The sequence below is a fragment of the Antechinus flavipes genome, chromosome 5 (assembly GCF_016432865.1).
Source record: "Antechinus flavipes isolate AdamAnt ecotype Samford, QLD, Australia chromosome 5, AdamAnt_v2, whole genome shotgun sequence".
Taxonomy (NCBI): domain Eukaryota; kingdom Metazoa; phylum Chordata; class Mammalia; order Dasyuromorphia; family Dasyuridae; genus Antechinus; species Antechinus flavipes.
This window is the reverse complement of record NC_067402.1, coordinates 264,581,956-264,603,560: the sequence shown is the minus strand read 5'-3', so window position 1 is coordinate 264,603,560 and position 21,605 is coordinate 264,581,956.

Genomic DNA, 21,605 nt, shown 5'->3' with positions numbered 1-21,605 from the left:
TTTATTATATATTTATGTTACTTACATATAAATATATAATGCATATAATATATATTAATATTTTCATGTATATATAAACATAAAAAAGCCTAGTCAAAGATGAATCATGCCAATTATTCATTCAATTAGTAGGAATTTATCAAGCTCTTATCTGATGCCCAGCACTGTTGAGCTTTATTTGGAAATAGAGTAATTAGAAATGGCATTGTGTTAAAAGATGAAGAAAGAGCCAAAACTCATTCTCCTCTACTCCTGTAAATAATCAACATGTTTAGTTATTCTCACACAATCAGTACTTTATTTAAGAACTACTTTTAGATCTACGTTCTACCTACAACATATATATTTTGATTATATTTCACAGGGGAAAGTTTGGAGAATTAGTGGAGAGGAGAGGAAGGACCAAGTACAAAATCTAGGCTCATTGATCCAGATTTGTAGAGAAACTTAGAAAGGACATTTTTATTTGTTTTTAAATATAGAAAACTAGAAATAATAAACTATCAAACTGGAGTTGTGTGTATGTAGACAATCATTTCATAGAAATATAGTTTTAGAAGTAAAAAGGACTTCAGGGAATCATCTAATTCAAACTTCTTTTACACATGGACAAAGAAGTAAAGCGGTCATCCAAGATCATACAGGGGAGTTAGTTTATAGATTCATAGATTTGGAGATGAAAGAAACTTTGGAATTTCAACCCTATTATTTTCCAGATGTGGTTCTGGCAAATAAAGTGACTATTGTCACACACATAAGTTGGTACACAGAGTCATAAACTTCATGAAAGAAAAGACTTTAGAAATCATCCAGACTTCTTATTATTCAGTCATTTCAGTTCGGCTTTATTTGGAATTTCCTTGGAAAAGATACTGGAGAGTTTTGCCATTTCTTCTCCATCTCATTTCAGAAATGAAAAAACTGAGACAGTCAGGCTTAAGCGACTTCCCCAGGGTCACAGGATTCTGACTGATGATCTATCCATTGTACCACCTAACTACCCCATCCATACTAATCATTTTTAAAATGAGAAAAAGGAGGGCTAAAAAACATGAGGTATTTTGAGCAAGCTACTTCTAAATACTGGTAATTAATAAATAATAAAGCCAGGATTCAAAATAAAATCCCCTGACTTCCAACATTCTTTCCACTGTACTTAAGATTCTAAATGTTTTCACTGAATTGACCATTTAACTGGCAAAAACAATTGTCATTTCAACAAAAAAATAATAATACAGATAACAATCTAGTCAGTTGTTTGAATTAACTTACAGGTCAAAAAATTTTGTCCACAAAGATATGAGCACCAGGATGCTCCTGCTATGGCAGATGGTTAAAATAATAATAAACAAATGCCCCAGCAAAGCTGCAGGTGGACAAATGTGGTGTGCTTAATTACTAAGCTACATTGAACTTTCAATGTGAATGGGCTAATCTTGCATATTAAATGCACAAAATACACCATTTTTTGTTTCTTAATTATCTGACCTTCCTGAAGAGATTCACACAGGAGGTCATGCCGAACTATTTAGAATCACTGCATGTGAGAGGCAGAAGGGACATTGGAGGTCATCCAGTTCAGTCTCCTTGTTTTTCTGTGAAGAAATAGGTTAAATAACAGGAACAATACCCAATAATAATGATAATTGATGTGTTTATAGCAACTCAAGGCTTGCCAAGCACTCTATTTCATTTTCATCTCATAAGAACATTGAAGAATCCATGAAGATATTAGGATATTCATTTTCTAGATGGAGAAACTGAGGCTTAGTGAGGTTGTAATTATTTGTCAGTTAAGATTCAAAGACGGGCTCTGAGATCAGTGTTTTTTCTTCTATACTATGCTTCCTAGCTAGGATTGCTAAACACAATTGGTGATTAGATGTAAAAGGAAGCTTTCTCCTCCTAAATATGATGGCTGAGAAAGCCCACATGCCTTGTAAAATATAGTAGAAAGGGACAGCTGGATGATGCAGTGGAGTCAGGAGGACCTAAATAAATCCAGCTTCAGCCCCTCATCACTTGTGTGACTCTGGGGCAAGTCACTTAACCCTGTTTGCCTTCCCTAGAAAAAAAAAAGAAAAGAAAAAGAAAGAAAGAAAGAAAGAAAGAAAGAAAGAAAGAAAGAAAGAAAGAAAGAAAGAAAGAAAGAAAGAAAGAAAGAAAGAAAGAAAGAAAAGGAAATAGTAGTGGGGAAAAAAACACTGGATTTGAAGTTAGAAAAGTTGGGTTTAAATCATAACTTTTATAACAAGTCACTGAAGCCTTCTAGGACTCGATTTTTTCATCTGTAAAATGACAGGGTTTGTCCCAAATGACCTCCAAAGTCCCTTACAGCTCTAAATCTATATAAACCATAAAGAATTAAGTCTTGCCTCAAACTGAATAATGAGGGCAGATAAAATCTTTTTGAAATGAAAACTTAGAGATGCTTGTCTTGGAATCATGATGTATTTTTTCAGCCTACAAAAGCCAACCTTTCATTTTACAATATCTTTATCTCTCTCATTGTGATGAGACAGCCACCACACTGTGACCTGACCTGATGCGAAACAGCCCGATTAATATCCAGGCTGGCAGAAAGCTGCTTCTGGCTAAACGATGACAGTCCTAAGTGTGAATGGGCTATTCTTCAGAATGGATCCTTAATATGGGATTCTGTGTCAGTTCTTCTGGAAGGAGAGTGAACATTAGGGCATCAGCAGCCTTTGTTTATTGTTCCATGAAAAGATGCAACATGCAACCTTGCTACTGCTTTGGGTTTACCCATTTAAGTAGGTGACACCATGTAAGGAGAAAGACTGATTAGTTATTGCAAATTAAACTATTATTTTTCAAGTTAACACTAAGGCAATTTGGGGATATGTTGGAAGCAAACATTTGTTATTATTTCACCATTTCATTATCAATTACTCACTAGTTACTTTAAGACAAATGACTGACATTTTTTATTTATACATATATATATGCACACATACATAGGCATAAATGTATATACATATGTATATATGTATATGTGTGTATACATACCAATTTTTTTCTTTTTTTCTCTCCCTCCTTCCCTCTCTTCCTCCTTTCTTCCCTCCTTCCCTCTCTTCATTTGTCTGTCTGAATGTGTCTCTCTCTGTGTGTTTCTCTTTGTCTCTGTTTCTGTCTGTCTCGATCTCTGTCTTTCTTATACACACATATAAACACACAGAACCAACATTTCATTTTATATTATATATTGTGTGTACATATACAGAAAAAGGAACTCAGAGAGAGAGAAAGACAGAGAAAGAGAGAGACAGAGAGAGAGAGAGAGAGAGAGAGAGAGAGACAGAGAGACAGAGAGAGAGACAGAGAGACAGAGACAGAGAAAGACAGAGACAGAGACAGACAGAGGGAAAAAAGAGAGAGAGAGAGAGAGAGACAGAAAAAAGAGAGAGAGAGAGAGAGAGAGAGACAGAGACAAAGAAAAAGACAGAGACAGAGAGAGAGAGAGAGAGAGAGAGAGAGAGAGACAGAGAGACAGAGACAGAGACAGAGACAGAGACAGAGACAGACAAGACAGCAGAGAAAAACAAAGAGACAGAGAGAAAGAGAGATGGAGACAGAGACAGAAAAAAGAGCGAGAGAAAGAAGAAGGAAAGGAGAGAGATTTGACATATAGTATACATTATATGTATATGTTATAAATGTGTATATATATACACAAGTTGGTATATGTATACAGCCAATATGTTTTTATAGTATCTGTGTGTGTATATACATATACAGAGAGAAAAAGAGAGATTTGAGTTATGTATATATGTGTATATATATTATATACATATACACACAATTTGATATATGTATACAACCAACCCTTTATTTTACAATATTTTTAGTGTGTATGTGTACACATATACAAAAAGAAAAAGAGAGATTTGGTATATATATCTGCGGGTATATGTATCTATGTATTATACTTGTGTGCATGTGTGTATAAATACACAATTTGGCTTGTATGTATAGCCAACATGTACATATGTATGTATATACATGTATATGTGCGCGCACACACACCTAAATATATATAATATGCATGTATATGTGTGTATGTATGTGTGCTAGTTAGTAGTAACAGAAGGAGCAGTATAAATAGCCTAAGGTGTGTCCCAGAGACAAAACGATTGGCCAAAGGTCACACAATTAGCAAGCATCAGATCTCTGATCCAAACCCACATCTCCCCTAAGGTCACACCAGAACTCTTTCCTCTTTTCACCACACTGTGCTGCCTTTGTACAGAGTCTTCCTGTTTAATGGATTTTTTCCCCATATTCTCATAACTTTTGAACTGCCCACAGGAGGGACCACAAAATCCAATGTTGCATAATGTAGATGTACCCACTCAGAGAGACATTTTCTGTCCTTAAAAACATATATATTATGTTCCTTTCTCCACACCCAACGTATTTCAGTAACATCTTTGTCTCTGCTTTAGATGTATGAGAAGTGTCCTAGGGTGTGTGAAATGGATACTGCACACTTTAATTCAAACCAAATATATACACTCCCTGACTTATGAATACCAATCTTCCAAATGTCATATATATATATATGAAAAGCCAACCCATGTGTTGAGGGAAGGGAGCTGTCCCTTAACCCCCTATAGAGTTTCCCTGGATTGTGGCATTCAGTATTCAGAAAAAAAAAAAAAACTTCAGTATTTCAGCTACATTGTAGGCTATGTAGACTTTTATGGGCTATCCTGGGAAGCTAATCCTCATTTATAAGTATTTCCATGGCAGAATGAGTTCTACTTTCCAATCAACTAACTCTCAAATGAACATTTGGCAGGTAACCAACCTACTTATAAACTGGGGAGTCACCTGGATTAAAGTTTGTCTTAATTTTGCCTAGCAACAGACTTTTTATATAAGTGAATAAAAATAGTAGCTTTGGTAGGTTTATATATGTAAAAAAAAAAAAGGCAGGGTCCAGATTTCATATCCATTCTCTCAGTGATCTTGCCAATTCCCATGGAAGCAATTACTAAGATGCTTCATAACCCTATGAATCTTATCATGTCAATACTGTCCATCAGGTTTTCTTGGTAAAGATAATGGAGAGGTTTGCCATTTCTTTCTCCAGTGGATTAAAGTGAACAGGGTAAAGTGAGTTGTCCATGATTACTCAACTTATAAGTGTCTGAGGACAGATTTGAACTCAGGTCTTTTTGAACCCAGGAGTAGTGCTTTATTTAGCCACTGAGCTATCTCCTAATTGATTAATTATTAATACATGAAGATGAGGATCTGACTCTCTTTGGTTCCAGGGTGGTATTCCCAAAGTCTATTGAACATGTCCAACACTAATATGAACCCAAAAGAATATATTGCCTATTCTAACAATCCCACCCCTATTCCTAATATTTTTGTTTCTTTTAGGGAATTGCCATCCTATTCTGCTAGTCACTAAAGATATAGACTCAAAAGCATTCTTCATTCTTCATCCATTAGTTATAGTAACTTCCTAAATGGTCTCCTTGGTCTCTCTTCTGCAATCAATCAATGCTACAGTAATATTTCTAATGAACAAATTCAATTGTTTTATTCCCATCTTCAAAAATCTTTAATATCTCTCCATTATGTCTAGGAAAAAATTCAAATTACTTCTTTTGGCATTTAAAGTCCTTCCCAGTTTGACTCCCTTCTCTCTTTCCAGGTTTATCTAGCACTACTCTCTATTATACACCAGATACACTAGCCAAATATCACAATTGGCTGATTGTCATTGATGACAGACCCTCTTATATTCCCATGTATTTTCAAAGGTTCCTTATCACATATGGAACTTCTCCCCACCCCCATTTTCTTCTGCTGTTTAAAATCCTACTTTTCTCCACAGGTTAGCTCAAGCTTCATCTACTCCATAAAATCTTTCTGGATTCCCTGGATCCCATTGCCTCCTTAACAATTATTTTGAATTTACTTCTTATATAATTTATTTTTACAAACACAAGTTGTTTCCCCAACAGAATTGTTTCTTTTAAAAAATATATTTATTTTATAAAGCTTTTTTATTTTCAAAACACATGCATAGGCGGTTTTCAACATTTATCCTGGCAAAACCTTGAGTTCCAATTTTTTCTCCCTCCCTTCCCCCCACCCTTTTCCTAGATGGCAAGTAATCCAATATGTGTTTGACAGGTGCAATTCTTCTAAACATATTCCCACAATTATGCTGTGCAAGAAAAATCAACTCAAAAAGAAAAAAAATGAGAAAGAACAGAAAATGCAAACAAACAACAACAACAAAAAGTGAAAACACTATGTTGTGATCCACATTCTGTCCCCACAATTCACTTTTTGAGTGCTGATAGCTCTTTTCCTCACAAGACTATCAGAACTGGCCTGAATCACCTTGCTGTGGAAAAGAACCATGTCCATCAGAATCGTTCATCATATAATCCTGCTATTGCCATGTACAGTGTTCTCTTGGTTTTACTCCCTTCGCTTAGCATCAGTTTATATAAGTCTCTCCAGGACTTTCTTAAATCATTCTCCTAATTTTTTCTTATAGAACAATAATATTCCATCATATTCATATATCATAACTTATTCAGCCATTCCCCAGTTGATGGACATCTTCTCAGTTTCCAGTTCCTTGCCACTACAAAAAGGGCTGCCACAAACATTTTTGCACATGTTCCCTTATTCATGATATCTTTGAGATACAGACCCACTAAAAACACTGCTGGATCAAGGTTATGCCCAGTTTGATAGCTAATTGACCATATTGCTCTTCGGATAGGTTGGATCAGTTCACAATTCCACCAACAATGTATTAGTGTCCCAATTTTCCCACATCTCTAACAACATTCATCATTATCTTTTCTGTCATCTTAGCCAATCTAACAGATGCATAGTGGTACTTAAGAGTTGTTTTAATTTGCATTTCTCTGATCAATAGTGATTTGGAGCATTTTTTTCATATGGCTAGAAATGGTTTTAATTTCCTTATCTGAAAATTGTCTGTTCAGATTCTTTGACCACTTATCAATTGGAGAATAGCTTGTACAGAATCAAGTTTCTTGGAGGCAGGGACAGTTTCATTTTTCTCTTTGATTTCTGGTGCCCAGCATAATACCTAGTAGCAATCTGATAAAAGTTTGTTGATTAATCAATAATAGATTAGTGTTTTGGGGTTTTTTTTTTGCATTGTTTCCATTAAGTCCTGCTCTTCACGACCCCATTTGACGTATTCTTGACAAAGAACACTGGAGTGGTTTGCTGCTTCCTCCTCCAGATAATTTTACAAATAAGTAAACTAAGGCAAACAGGTTAAGTGACTTGCCCAGGGTCACACAGATAATAAGTGTCAGAGACTAAAATGGAACTCAGGTTCTCTCTTTAGGGCCTGAATTACCTATAGCTAGTAGTTCTTTCAATTGTATAGTATGTTTGCTTTAAAAGGAAAACTCATTTCATTTCATTGTTGCAGCCTGGGATAAGCCCTGATTCTCAGGGCAGTAAAGGATGCTGTTTAATAACTGACAGATGAAATAGGCAGGGAATTTCAATCTTTTTTCTGTAAATCATATTTTTATTCACTAGAAGGTTTCTCATAGTTATTGTCATCTCTATCAGGGCATGCCCATTAACCTGGATTAGCTCTCCATCACTCCATTATATTCCCTTTCAAATTCATGACTTCCCAATGCCAGGTTTTTCTGACTATTTACACTCTATCAAGGCTTGTTAGCCCAGAGTTAGCAATGAAGTCATTCCCTGTATGAACTCCAAATACTCTCTCAGCCCCTTTGACCCTGGCTCCAAATAGCCGATTCCCTGGGGTGCCCACAGGGTCCCAGACTTAGCAGCAAATGAAAAGGTGTTGAAAATTCTGTAGCTGGTCATTAGCCTGCTTAGCTGTCAAGGATTTTATTTCTGGACTGTTCTTGGAGTGAGTAAAATTTAAATAGACCTAAATGCTTACTAAGAGAAAGCTGGAAATAAAGATGTTGACTTTTTCAAAGTCTGTTCTACAGAGATCCTGAAGGCTTGGTTTCTGTTCTGCTTACTTTGAGTCTTCAAAATTATAGTGAAATTGTGATTATTCCTTTCTTTTTTCTTTTCATTATTAACATTCTGGTGACTTCAATTACTAGAATGAATGACATATAAAAATGCCATCATTATTAATTAAGAGACTGAATGAATATTCAGTTAGCTATGTGTTTCAGTGGATGGAATACTGTACTTGAAGTCATGGAAAGCTGAATTCAAATCCTGCCTTAGATCCTTATTAGACTACTTTAGATGAGTCACTTTCTTAGGCTTAGTTTCCTCATTTATAAAATGGAGACAATAATAATACCTACTTCCAAAATTATGAGAATCATATGGAATATCATATGCAAAGTATTTGGGGATTTTTAAACAGCATCTCAAACACTGGTCTTCCAAAGTTGAGTCATAGATACATGCTCATCTAATTCTCTGGCTCACCGGACTGTGAGCCAAGCTGAATTTAAGATTCATTATCAAACGATAGGATACAGTGCCCATTACTAGACCCACACTCAAAATCATTTTTGCACATTAGGAATTTGTGGGGTTACATATGTAACCTATAAGAAGCTTACTATATACCATGTTGAGGAGTCAGAGTTTGATTTTGCTGAAAGATATAAGCATTATCATGAACAGTATTATTTTTTGTTTGTGAGTTTGTAACTTCATCTTCATGGGGGACCCCCAAATGTGAAAAACTCTCCACCTGATCAACATCTCACCAATTAATCTATCAAAAATATTTATTAAGGACTTATTATGTATCAGGCACAAGGGCATCTTATGTAGTACCTCAGGTACTAAAAGGTTGAGTGATATGCTCATGCTCCCAGAATTAGTGTGTGTAAAAGGAACAATTTGAATTGTGGACTCTGAGATCCTGATATTAAGGTGGGGTGGGAATGATGTGCTATTTAATTTGTATAGTGAACCCTTATTGAAGAAGCACAGTATCTGCTTTAGAATAAGGGATTTGTCTAAGATCATACAAACAGTACATGTTATAACTGGAATCTGAAACTAGGACTTTATGACTCTAAGAGAAGCTCTTAATCCATTGCATAATTGGTATTACTTTTTTTTATTATAACTTTTTATTGACAGAACCCATGCCTGGGTAATTTTTTTACAACATTATCCCTTGCACTCACTTCTGTTCAGACTTTTCCCCTCCCTCCCTTCACCCCCTCCCCCAGATGGCAAGCAGTCCTATACATATTACATATGTTGCAGTATATTCTAGACACAATATATGTGTGCAGAATCAAACAGTTCTCTTGTTGCACAGGGAGAATTGGATTCAGAAGGTAAAAATAACCTGGGAAGAAAGACAAAAATGCAAACAGTTTACATTCATTTCCCAGTGTTCCTTTTCTGAGTGTAGCTGCTTCTTGATCAATTGGAACTGAATTAAATCTTCTCTTTGTGGAACATATCCACTTCCATCAGAATACATCCTCATGCAGTATCGTTGTTGAAGTACATAATGATCTCCTGGTTCTGCTCATTTCACTTAGTATCAGTTCATGTAAGTCTCACCAATCCTCTCTGTATTCATGCTGTTGGTCATTTCTTACAGAACAAAAATATTCCATAACATTCATATAATTGGTATTACTCTTAATAAATTTAACTGCCATAGTATGTCCACCATCTCCTAACAAATAGTAAAAAAAAGGCAGTGATTTCAACATATTTGATAAATTTGTTCAACACTAAAATACTAAACAGAAGAACTTTTCAGTGAATTTATCACACAAACTATTTTGGTGTTTTATATGTTATATATTACTATACATATGCATTATATATTATGTATATATCTACTTACATATAAAATGTGTAGATTTATAACTATATACTATAGAAAACAGAGATAAATTGATAGATGAGGTAAATGGATACATATTCAGATTCAATATATATATCAATATACGTATGTATATTGATACTTCTAGCTGACACCATGCTTTGAAATTAGCAAATTAATTTTTATGTGTAATGTCATTAAACTACCTGATGACAGATGATTTTAACAGACGAGGAAACTGAGGCTTAGAGAAATTAATTGACTTGCCCAGACTGACACAACTAATAAATGTCAAATATGAAAACAAGGTTTTTTTTTTTTTTTTTTTTGCTTTTGAGTTCAATATTCTAGCCAGAATTACAGAACAAAAATATTCTATAACATTCATATATATAATCTTTTTTCCACATATATGATCTATGACAAATTCCTTACTGTCTTGGATGGGGGAGTGGGGGGAGAGAAGTTAGTGAAGGAAGTAAAAAATTTGGAACTCTAGATTTTTTTAAATGAATATTTTAAAAAATATCTCTAATGCAATTGAGAAAAATAAAATACAATATAAAAATAAAATCAAAAACAAAATTCACATTTTCTTTTCTATATTAACAATTTTGAAATGTCTATTTCTACAGCAAACTAGGGAAACTGAGTTACCCATTTTATAAGCTGAAACATTCTGTATATTCAAGTTGTATTTGAAATATTCGTCAAAAGAAATATAATTTTATTTCTTTAAAAGCTTTCTCATTGGAAGGACTCAGGTTTGAAAAACAGTGAAACTTCAAGGCCAGCAGAAGTAGAAGTCAGCAGTGCTAATCCAGGAATGCCAAGGGAAGCAAGTTGTAGACTGAAAATATTAAGCCTGCAATTGAATACAATATACTCAGGGAGCTTTGTTGGTTGGATCTCAAGTTGGAAAAGGATAAATATGGAGTAAAATTTTTTTTGTTTTTTAAACTTGTTTATTTTCAATATACGCTGCTTTATGAATCATGTTGGGAGAGAAAAGTCAGAGAAAAAGGGAAAAAAAAAAACATGGAAGAGATTAAAAAATAGAAAAAAGAAGTGAAATAGCATATGTTGATTTACATTCAGTCTCCATAGTTCTTTTTCTGGATGCAGATGGCATTTTCTATCCAAAGTCTATTGGGATTGCTTTGGATCTCTGAACCATTGAGAAGAACTAATTCTGTCATAGTTGATCATCACACATTCTTGCTATTATTGTGTACAATATATTCCTGATTCTGCTTGTTTCACTCATTATCAGTTCATATAAATCTTTCCAGGCCTTTCTAAAACCTGCTTGTTCATCATTTTTTATAGAACAATAATATTCCATTACTTTTATATACTACAACTTGTTCAACCACTCCCTAATTGATGGGCATTTACTAATTTTCCAATTCTTTGCTGCCACAAAAAGAGCTGCTACAAACATTTTTACACATGTGGGTCTTTTTCCCTTCTTTATGATTTCCTTGGGATTCAGACCCAGTAATGGCACTGCTGGGTCAAAGGGCATGCACAGTTTTATAGCCCATTGTCCATAGTTCATGGAGTAAAATGTTGACCCAGATTACAATAGTACAGTAGAAATGTCCTTAACCCCCTTTATTAACATCTGGGTACTACTTTCAGGGACTCTCTATTACCTCCAGAATCAAATATAAAAACCATTGGTTTGACTTGTCAAGCCCTATATAAACTTATCTCTTTCCACTTTTCCAGTTAAAAAACTTGTGCTTTACTCACTCTCACATACTCTGAAATCCAGGAACTCTGACACCTTACTATTCCTCATACAAGATGCTCCATCTTCTGATTCTAAGCATTTTCACTGTCTCTTTTTCATGTCTCTCCCATTTTATTTCCTTGCTAACCTGGTTTCCTTTAATATCAAGTAAAATCCCACCTTCTTTTCTAGTCATCTTCCCTTTTAATCTTCCCCAGCTAAGACTGTCTAATTTATTTTGTGTAATTTTGTTTGTACATAATTATTTGTATGTTATCTTTTTCATCAGACTACGAGTTATTTCTGCCTTTCTTTGTACTTCCAGAGCTCTGCATAGTGTCTGGCACATAGTAGGCATTTTAATAAAGGCCTGTTAATAGACTAGCTTTTTAGAAATGTGGGATTGGAGTGAGGGAGGGAAGAGCTGCCCTTAATGATATGTCTTTCTCCAATTTTAACCATGGAGAAAAATAGATCTTCTCCAACAAGTCATGTTAGTGGGATGAAGGATATCATTTTTTATTGTTAATAGATCAGGATCCTCTTCATTTGAAACTAAGTTCTCTCTTGAAAAGAAATATCTAAAAGTTGACCTTTAGATCTTTAAATGCTTGGATAAAAAACTGCCTCCATTCCTCCTCAGTAGCCAAGGAGTTCCTAGTCTCTCCAGAACAGAAGTAGTAGAATAAGTACAAGAATACTTTTCTGAGAGTTCAGATTTTCTGTTTTGTCCTTTTCTCTTTCTTCTTGGATGACCATAAGAGGAATGAATCAGTGATTAATATATTTATTAAATTCTAATTGTGTGCAAAGCACTGTATTAAGGGTTGAGTATACAAACAGAAGAGTCTTGCTCTCAAGAAATTCACATTTTAGTGGAGGAATTCAATATATATGACAAGTTTCAACTAGAAGGAAGTTAGAAAGATAATTCCCATAGTCCTTAGGACATAGAGGGGGAAAAAAAGATGTTTATACTTCTTCTTTATTATAATTTTCACAGGTAAAATTTTATCAATTTCTAATTTGGGACCATTTGATAAGACTACTTAGTGATATTTTTTCTCCCTGCCGGTCTAGTAGCTGTATCCTTAGCACCATAGGAACAATTGCCAGACTGTTGCTTCCCAGGATGATGGCTGAAGACACTGGGCTAAAAGTTTCCAAGGATCTTTAGAGTCCTGAGCTTTTCCACTAGGGTCTGAGGAGACAAAAGAGGTGATGGTAGTTTGCCTTTCCAGGAATATACTTCCTCCTATCTTTCTCTCTGGCTGCCTTGCAGCTTCAACTAGTCTGACTTGTTAGCCAGTTGGAAGTTGGTGGAAATGGCTATCTTATTCTTAACAAGAAGTACTCCCCCCTGCCATGATGGTTATATGAGGTGAGCTAGGAGAAATATTGGTGCTCTGGAGGATGCTGACACTCTCAGGGCTCTTGTGTCTACTGTGTATCATTAAGTCAGCAGTTGTTGCTGATAGTGGTAAGATAAGCAAGGTTCTCTCTTCACCTTGATTCCTTCTCTCTATGAGGGCTATGGGAACCAGAATAGAAGCTAGGAGTTGGAGTGGGGTGCATATTGTTATTCTCAAGACTTTTGGATTCGTGGGCTTTTCTCTTATCAGGATCAGAAGGAAAAAGTAATGATGGTGGTTTGAGTTGTCGGCACATATGGCCTCCTGTTTATCTCTTGCTCTGTTGTTCTCTAGGGTCTTCCTTTCTCTTTCTCATGGAGGACATATTATTAACGTTACTTCAGGATGGCTTATATATCTCCTAGTTAACTAAATAGGAAATGATACAGTGGATAGATTGCTAGCTTTGGAGTGGGGGAAAAAAACAACAAAACAGCTGAATTCATATCTTGCTTCCAACACTTAGGAACTGTGTGATCTAGTCAAATCACTTAGCCTTAATTTCCATACCTCTGAAATGAGGACACTGGATTTAATTATTTCTATGATGATTTTCATTAATATATCAATAATCCTAGGACTAAGGATAGCTATGAACTAAAAAGTTATTTCTATGTTATTTTCTAAACACATTGTGTATGTATGTGTATAAATGTATGTGTATAATATTACATAATCTTCACCTAGAGGAGTCATTTGGATAGGTTTTTATATTTGTTATTGAGTTAGATACTGAATGCATAGTTCAAATGCTTTAATGATTCTCATCAAATTTCTCTTCTCTTCCTTCTTCTTCCCTGTCCTCCTCTAGACCAGATGTTCTTAAACTTTTTCTACTTATGACCTCATTTTACCCAAGGAATAAAGATGCATAAAATAGGTATACAAAACATCTACTGATAATGAATCATAAAGGAATTTATTTTAAACCAATTCTTTGATATACATATAATTTTATAATTTATTAAAGATGAAAGTAAATTTGTATAGTAATGAGATAGATATACTTGTTTATTTTTACATAAGAAATTAAATCTTGATGGAATATTTGATACTACAGTATATAGAACATTCAGAAACCCTTTATTGTTGCCAAACTTTTGGAGACCCCTCCACTTTAAGTGACATAACTTGCAGTTTAAGAAGCTGTGCTCTTGACTGTTCTCCTCGCTTCCCTCGTTTTCCTTTCCTCTTTTCTTCCCTACCTCTCTCCCTCCCCTCTCCTCTTCTTTTTCTTCTCTTTTTCTTCCCTCCTATTCTCCTCTCCTCCCCTTTTCCCAGAGATCAAAATAACCACCTATTATAGGGGTGATTTGAATACATCAGATGATAACATTTACAGGCAAATGTTTTCTAGCCAATAAAATCCTTCACAAATCTAAGTGACCATTATCACCATTAAAATAATTTTCACATATAAAGATTCTGGACATTTCTTTTATGCATATGTGCAAGACAGAGATGATCACATTCAATTTATAAGGCACCTGCCCATGTATTTGATTTCTCCACAGAAGCTCAACCAGTTAAATCAGAATTTTGATAGCAGTCAAACAATTTTAGAAGTGCAACCCTTGCCACTCTCCAAGGGACTGGTTGACAGACTCCCTTCTATGATCTATATCATGATGAGGATGAATTAAATTCTTCCAGGAATTAAAAACAAGGGATAGATCTCTAAGTCTCTATTTTTTTATCCAATTTCTGTTATCTCTTGCTTTTTTCAAGGTTTTATAATTTGGCAGAAGTGTGAAACAGCTGCGCTACTTCCCTGCTGAGACAAACCTTTGACTTCTAACCCTAACATATGTGAATTCCTCCCTTCTTGCTCTAAATTATCCTAGAACCCCAATCTTTTAACATTCTCTGCTTTGTGTTTAGGTGCTTTGACATGGAATTCTCAATAAATCATTCTGATTCCAAAGAATTAACTCATCCCTTCTCTGATCCATTGGTAAGAAGCATTTCCCAATTCTATAGCCATGCCACTTGTCAACTTCATTTTCTCCTCTTGCAATTGGCTTTTGCAATTTTATCCCTAAACAAATGCTATCAATCTGATTATACTAAAGTATTCATCCTTTAATCAAAGAAAGTGACATAAAATAAAATAAATAATATGCTTTTCTTCTTCTGGACAGCATGGATAATGATACATCTGGGATCCCTGTCATATTTGACCAATTTGAGTTCAATCTCAGATAATTAATCATGATGAACAATTCTTAGAATTTAGTCAATTTACCCAAACAGTTTGTTGGCCATCACTCAAAACACATATGTATCGTTTTTTTAAGGATTGGAGGATATGCAGCTCAATTTAGCATCACTTAGTGATGGTGTGGGAACATTTGTATGCATACAGGCATGAGTATGGCTAAGCGGTCATGGATATCTTGATTCCCCTGGGATTTCTCCCCCACATTGCTGAGGGAAGCTCTTAAACCTTAAGTGAAGCCTACATGTGAGACTTTCAGGCTAGGTCTATATGATCAGATGAAGAGCGAGATTTATCTGACCATTCAGGTACTTCTCCAAAAAGGGAAACATTTTTGAATGCTTAGTTGTTTGTCATTTAGAAGAGGGAACATGGCAAAATGAAGAGAGATCCGGTCTTGGAGCAAGGAAGGTTTGAGTTTAAGTTATGTCTTTGACAAATACTATGCCTGTGACCTTAGGCAAGTTAATTTAACTCTCAGCTCCCACAGGGAACTCTCTAAGATTATCAATTAGGTAAAATTTCCCAAGTGCATTGGTAGAAGTTTTCACTATACTAGGAATTCCGCAGACTGATGAATTCATAGATTAGAATTTCCCCAAAGATTCATATTCTCTCTCTCTCTCTCTCTCTCTCTCTCTCTCTCTCTCTCTCTCTCTCTCTCTCTCTCTCTCTTGCTTTTGCTCTCTCTCTCTCAAATAGATGCATACACATAATGATAGATAAATATAGATATATCTAGATAACCAGTAGAAAGTATGAGTAGAAAACTTAGATATACATCAGGAAATATATGTGAGAAAATCACTAAGCCTCTTTCAATGTTTGTAAAATGAGGGAAAATAATGCTCACAATACTCACTTGGCAGATCTATTATTAGGAGTAAATTAAATAGGGCAGCTAAGTGGTACAATGATTAGAACACCAGTCCTGGAGTCAAGAAAACCTAAATTCAAATTTGGCCTTAGATACTTGATACTTAGTAGCTGTGTGACCTTAGTTAAGTCACTTAATCCTGATTGCCTTAAAAAAAAAGCAGTAAATAAGATAGGGCATATTTAGTTTTTGCTTATCTGTTAAAAGATTATAGAAACATCAGTGATTAGCTCTTATTTTTAGTGTCATTCCCCTTAATTTCATTTTCAAATATAGTTAGTTCTTTGGATTTGTTTCCTAGATTTTCTTGACATTTCCTTGATATATAATTATAAAGATAGGGACTGGACCTGTGATTTCATTAGCATAGGGAATGAATGAGGTATATCATTGCAGGCCTGTCCCTTTTCCACAAGTCATAATTTTAAAGATTCTCCTGGCAGTGATTTTCCATATAGTCCAAGGACTTATTGGGCTACATGAGATTAGGGAGTGTGTGAGTTCATTTTTTCTTCTCCATAATAATGCTCTTTAAAACATTACTTACATATAAAACATTCCTCACTTTTCCAATTTCACATCTGTATGAGGCTAGATTTTCTGCATATACTTCAATCAAAACAACATCCCACAATAGATTAAATTCAGAAGTACATGTGAGAATCTAATCGCCTTTTCTTAAACTAAACATACAAAGCAGGTTCTAAATATATGTGAAACGATGCCATTTTTCTCACTAATTTTCTTTTTGTTTGTTTTGGAAAGCATGGTTGTTTTTATAAAAATGTTATTTTAACATGTTATAATTTTATCATTATTCTAAAATGAACAAATAAATACATAGTTTAAAATGTATGCATTTTAATTTCAAACATGGTAAATTTTGATAGATTTAACTCATATAAATAAAAGCTTTTGGGGAATCTTAATAATTTTTAAGAGTGTAAAGGGATCCATGAAGAGGTCCTGAGATCAAAAGTTTGAGAACCTTTGATCAGGAGCATTAAAGAAACTTACCTGAAATTAGATAGCCAGTTTGCAGTATAAAATAACATTAGATTTGTAAGTACACATTAGTCTAAATCCCTAGAAGTTGAAATTGATATTTAATATAAAATATTAATATTTAATATTTGGCCTTTACAATAATAAGACTGTGTGCCTTAGAAAACTCTGGATATTAAAATGAATGAAAAATCCCAAGAGACAGTTTCTGAGTAATTAATAATCATTTAAAAAAATTAAACTAGTTAACAATAAATAAGTCAATGGTCAGTGGTTTCTCTGAGTAACCAAAGATGCTAAAGGAGACTCTGAACACCTTAAATCTGATTTGTACCTACTGACAGGGAATTCGTCTGAGAAATGAAACTGAACCCTCATTGGTGGACATTTAATGAGAAGATGGGTCAAAGGGCCTCAGTGCCTTCTGCTGAGAATGTGGCTTGACCATGAAACTCAACTTCCTCCGGCAATCTGAATGGGGGAATCCATCTCCATCCAGACCATTCTGGTTGGTTTTTTCCTTCATGAGCTGAATTATCCTAAATTCTAAGAGAGGGGTACAAAGATAAGGGCTCTTTTTTCCTAGGGCAAGAAGTAGTCCAGAATGGATTCTGTTTATTTAAAAATAAAAGTTAGGTCTCATAGTTGTGTGGACTCCCCCTCAACATTGAAAAGCATGTTTCTCAAAGGCTAGGGGCAATCTCAATCAGGTATGTACTTCACAGATTGACTTTAACAAGAATTGGACCTTAATGATGAAATAGAGGAGAAAAACCTGGATACCAATTTAATAATTAATGTTAATAAAATTTTATTACAGATATTTTAATAGCAAAAACCCAGCTTACATCAACAGAAAACATTAGGTGTATGTTCTACGTTCTATGGTCAAGGTGCTGAAACTAGAAAGACAAAAATAACAAAAGATTTCTGCCCTCCAGGAGGTTGCATTCTACTGATAGAATACAAGTATAGAAGCAAGAAATCATTAAATAGATACAAAGTAATTTCAAGAAAAAAGATGTATTAACAAAAAGGGAGTCAAGATAAGAAGCAGTTCTGAAATACCAACCACATGGCAAACACTGTACCATTTTGATCTTTGTCCTTTAAGACATTCCCTGGATTGTCAATAAATCCCTTCTAACATGTGGTACTCAGCCCCTCCTTTCATTGGAACAAGGGACTATGCTTATGGAAAGTTGCTTTGGTGATTTATTATTTGGTTATAATGAAAGGCTTGCTGGGTAGGTAAGGGAGAGAAACATTTTGGAATAAAAATAAATATGATATAAAAACAAAAGGCATTAAGAAAACATATAAAAAATAAAATGTGATATTCAGAATTAGATACAAACTAAATATAATTATTTAGGGAAAAATGTTATAAGACAACCACTTATGTGTGCTCTACATATTTTTTTAATTGGTACTTCATCAAAACATAAATATGCTATATTGTATATAAGTATTGTATATTATTTATAATCATTTATAATTTATAATTTATGAATTGTATGAATTTATAATAAAACACCTGGATATTTAGATACAGACATTTTTTTGAAACATCAACCTGATTTTGAACTTGTACTCTTGATTTTCTGAAGTCAAATGTAGGATTTTTACATTTTCCTCTCTTAAATTGTGTCTTGTTAGCTGCAGTCCATCATTCTTACTTGTCAAGCTTTCTGGATATAGATTCTGTCATACAATATATTACCTATTCCTCCCAACTTCATGCTGCCTGCAAATTTTATAAGCTTGCCATCTGTGCCTTGATCAAATCATTGATAAAAGTGCTTAACAGAACAATGCCAAGGATAGGGCCCTCTGGCATTCCATAAAGAAATCCCTGCAGATTCCTCCTAACCAGTCAGTTAAGCAGTTCTGAACCCACCTAACTGCATTATCATTGAACCACTTCTTCCTATCTTATCCACAAGGATGTCATGAGGAAACTCTGCCAGATAAAAGCTTTGCTGACATCCAAGTATATAGACTATGCTCAGAGTATTCCCTTCATGTACTACTTGTCTAAAAAATCCAATCAAAAAGGAAATGTCAGCTATGACTTCCATTCAATTCAATCCAACAATCAGCATAAGCTTCTGTACTCAGCACAGGTGATATAAATATAAAAAGATTGTCTCTGCCTCAAAGGACCTTACATTTACTGTTGTTCCCATTAGCTTGTAAAAATCACTTATGCTCTTTATAGGTACCCATAACATTTCCTGTGAAGAAAATTTACAAGGCTGAAGAATGTTTTGTTTTTAATAATAGCTTTTATTTTTCAGTAATACATCAAATTCAATAATACGTTTTCAACCTTATCCTTGCAAACCCTTGTGTTCCAAATTTTTCTCCCTCTCTTTCCCTCATCCCCACACCCCCTAAACAGGAAGTAATCCAATATAGGTTAAACACGTGCAATTCTTCTAAACATATTTCCCTGTTTATCATACTGCACAAGAAAAATCAGAACAAAAAGAAGGGGAAAAAGTAAGCAAACAACAACAAAACGTGAAAATATCATGTTCTTATTGACATCCAATCCCAGCCTGAATTGCCCCATTGTTGAAAAGAACCAGCTCCATTACAATTGATCTTCACATAATCTTGTTGCTGTATAGTGTTCTCTTGGTTCTATTCAGTTCACTTAGTATCAGTTCATATAAATATTTCCAGGCCTTTCTGAAATCATCCTGCTCATAATTTCTTATAGAATAATAGACCATTACATTCATATACCATAATTTATTCGGCCATTCCCCACATTCATCCACTCAGTTTCTAGTTCCTTGCCGATACAAAAAGGGCTCCTATAAAGATTTTTGCACATGTGATTCCTTTCTCCTTTGTAATGATCTCTATGGGATATAGTACCAGTAGAGACACTGGTGGATCAAAGGATATAGCTCTTTGTGCAGAGTTCCAAATTGCTTTCCAGAATGGTTTATCAATTCACAGCTCCACCAACTATATGTTAGTATCCCAATTTTCCCACATCCTCTCTAACATTTATCATTATCTTTTCCTGTCATCTTAGAGATGTTATATAATAGTACCTCAGAGTTGTCACGCATTTCTCTAATTAATACTAAGAATCTGTTTTTTTTTTATTTTATTAATAAAAGTTAAAAAATAATTCACTGATTCCACTATGGACCCATTATGGGGTTTGCACCCCTGAGTAGGCTGTATCCTGGAGAAAAATTTAACAATAGCCTATCCATATAAAAATATTCATAGAAGCACCATTTGTAATAGCTAAAAGATGGGAATAAATTTTATGCCTAATGTTTAAAAAGAAGCCAAGTCTACTTTTACCTTTATGGAATCTCTCATATAGATCTCCTCACTAGTCATACTTTTGCAGTCCTGACACAGGTATTCATCACCCCATGCCTGGTCTGTATAAGAGCCAGAGTGATTTGAGTTTGAAACATAGTCCATAAGAAAGAAATCAAGCTGATGAGGCCCAGGATATCTTGAGAAGTCTTAGCAATCAAAAAAAAATTTTTTTTTTTTGCATTCCTGTGGGCAGAGTACCTGTAGGTTCTAGAAAAGATGTAACAACAATACTAAGGCTATCTGGCTTTTGGAGTGAGTTAGTTGGAAATGATATATTTCTTCCCTTAGGCTATCATGCCTCATTTTATTCTATATGGCCAGGATCTATTCTTTAAGGCCACAAATATTGCTGGCTGTTGGTCATTGATAAGAGTCTCTAGAGACTAATGAGTAACAATTATGAGGTGCTTAAAATTGAGACAAGCACAGAATAAAAGTGGGTGTTTGTCGTTTTGATCTAGTGATGTTTCAGGCCTAAAAACACAAGACTAGAAGGCTCGCTCTTGAATATTTTGGGTACTGCACTTGTGCACCAAGTCAGAGCCAGACCACTCTTCAATTTCATCTCTAAACCATAAAATGAGTATATCAGGGACATGAAGTGCCTGGCTTCTTTTCCCTACAAATTTATCTTTTTGCTCCTGAATCTTTGCTAACTTCTCTTGGAACTAAGCCTACTTTAATTGGTGTTAAAATTATAATAAATTTTCTTTTTTGACTTTGAGAAGGGTCTGAGGCTGCAAATTCTTTTGAGACATCTTGAAGTGCTGGTATAAAACTTCAACATTTTTGGGATCCTCCTTAAACCTCCCCACAATAGTGTATGTAAAAAGAAATAAAGGGAAAAAGAAAGCAGGAAAAAAAGGGAAAAAAGGAAGGAAGAAAGGAGGAAGGGAGGGAGGAAAACAGAGAGGGATGGAGGAAGAAAAGGAAGGAAGATGGAAATAAAGGAAAGAAAGAAGGGAGGGATATAGAAAAAAGAAAGAAAGAAAGGGAGAGAGGGAGGTAAGGAGGAAAAAAGAAGGAAGAAAGAAAAAAGAAAGAAAGAAAGGAAGGAAGAAAGAAAGAGAGAGAGAGAAGAGAGAGAGAGAGAAGAGAAGGAAGGAGGGAGAGAGAAAGGAAGAAGGAAGGAAGAAAGAAAGAAAGAA